Source organism: Oryx dammah, unplaced genomic scaffold, assembly GCF_014754425.2.
Source record: "Oryx dammah isolate SB20612 unplaced genomic scaffold, SCBI_Odam_1.1 HiC_scaffold_7443, whole genome shotgun sequence".
Taxonomy (NCBI): Eukaryota; Metazoa; Chordata; class Mammalia; order Artiodactyla; family Bovidae; genus Oryx; species Oryx dammah.
The window spans coordinates 1-1,632 of NW_024077121.1; the positions used below are offsets into that span (position 1 = coordinate 1).

Consider the following 1,632-nt stretch of genomic DNA (forward strand, 5'->3'; position numbering starts at 1 on the left):
AAGAATGGGACAGAACTGAGCAAACATGCTGTAGGTAAATGGGGCTTCTTGATGACTCAGTGGAAAAGAATCTTCCTCCAATACAGAAGACCTGAGTTTGATCCCTGGCTCAGAACAATCCCCGGGAGAAGACAATGGCAACCCTCTCCAGTATTTTTGCCCAGAGAATTCCACGGGTGAGGAGCCTGGCAGGTTACAGGCCATGGAGTCGCAAAGAGCCAGAGACAGCTAAGCTGTCAAGAACATGTAGGTAAACAACTCAGTAGTGAAATCATGAACCAAAGGTAAACACGCCTTAATATATTTGTATAAGATATAGTTTAGAAAATAATTTTTAGAGTAATGCTTACCAGTCTATTAGTATTAATGTCTCACTACAGAACCATTCTAATAGTATATGTCTATATTACTACATTCTTACTTGAAAGTTTTCCTATGGTTCTATCAGTATTTGCGATTACCTTTTCTCATTTCAACAGGTAAAATGGGCCCTTTGTTTTAATTTAATATCTCTTTGGGAAATCAAACGTCATTGATGCATTTTACTGATATGGCATAACTAATGTTACAAAACTTAAACCATGTAAGCAATTACAGTCAACTAATAATCAGATGATAATTAGTTCAAATAAAGAATTACGACATTAACCAATGCGAGTACACATTGGAAAAGCATTCCTGGAAATAAAGCATTATGATAGCTGCCATCGAAAGCATGAGAACATGCTCCAATGATTTAAAAAAAGATTAATACACATGATAGTGATTTGTCACTTTCTGTACACTTATCAGAATAAATCAGCCATTTATTGTGATACAAAGGCATACACTGCAGTGCAGACACAGTGTCCCCTGCCCTGGGAATGCCTGGGTAGGAACTGGCGGCCAGGAGTTGAGCAGCTCAAAGGGGTCAGAGGCCCGTAGTGGGTAAGGGCTGCAGCTGGAGCCAGAGCCAAGATAGAGAAGCTACTGAGTCCTTCATGATGAACTATTTGGGGACACCTTTTTCTCTCCTTTGTGTAAGTTGATAGTTTGGGTAGTGAAGCGATGGCTGAATGTCAAAACCTTTCTGCAGGACCTTGCCAGGGGAATCAGACTCTGTCTGGGGAATTTGCACTGTCTCAAAGTTGGATGCTTGAATTCAACAAAAGAGGGAGGAGTAGCCTCCAAACGGGCAAGCAGTATCCTGGCTCTGAGAGAAGCCCAGAGCACAGAGAGGAAGCAGGAAAGTGAGCCACATGTTGTTGGCAGAACTTTTCACTGCTGCCCTTGTGATGGCGGAGTTTTCTGATTCAGTCTCCTCTTGTTTTATGAACTTTTTAATCCTGTGTTTCAGTCAGTAGTGGCCCATATTATTGGTAATCCATGTCTGCATGGAGAGTTTTGGTCATGGCTGAAGTTCTTCTTCAGGTCAATTATCTGATCTCTCTCTGTGCTCCCCCTCTTCATTCTCATCAATGTTGTGAACACGATTCACTTCCAGGATTTAGCTGACCTGGCATTTGAGGGGTCAAGGAGGGAACCTCACCCATTCTCTAACAGCAGAATTACTGCTGACGTGCTCTTTAGCCTTTCACTGTAGTCTCTCTTGCTCCTCCAGGGTATGTTTGTCAGCCTTTGTACCATTCATTT

At 42.1% G+C, this 1,632-nt stretch overlaps 1 pseudogene; it reads left to right on the plus strand.

Annotated features, from left to right (window-relative positions):
* Positions 1 to 1,024: 1,024 nt before the first annotated feature.
* Positions 1,025 to 1,619, plus strand: LOC120860074 (annotated as a pseudogene).
* The last annotated feature ends 13 nt before the right edge of the window (positions 1,620 to 1,632 follow it).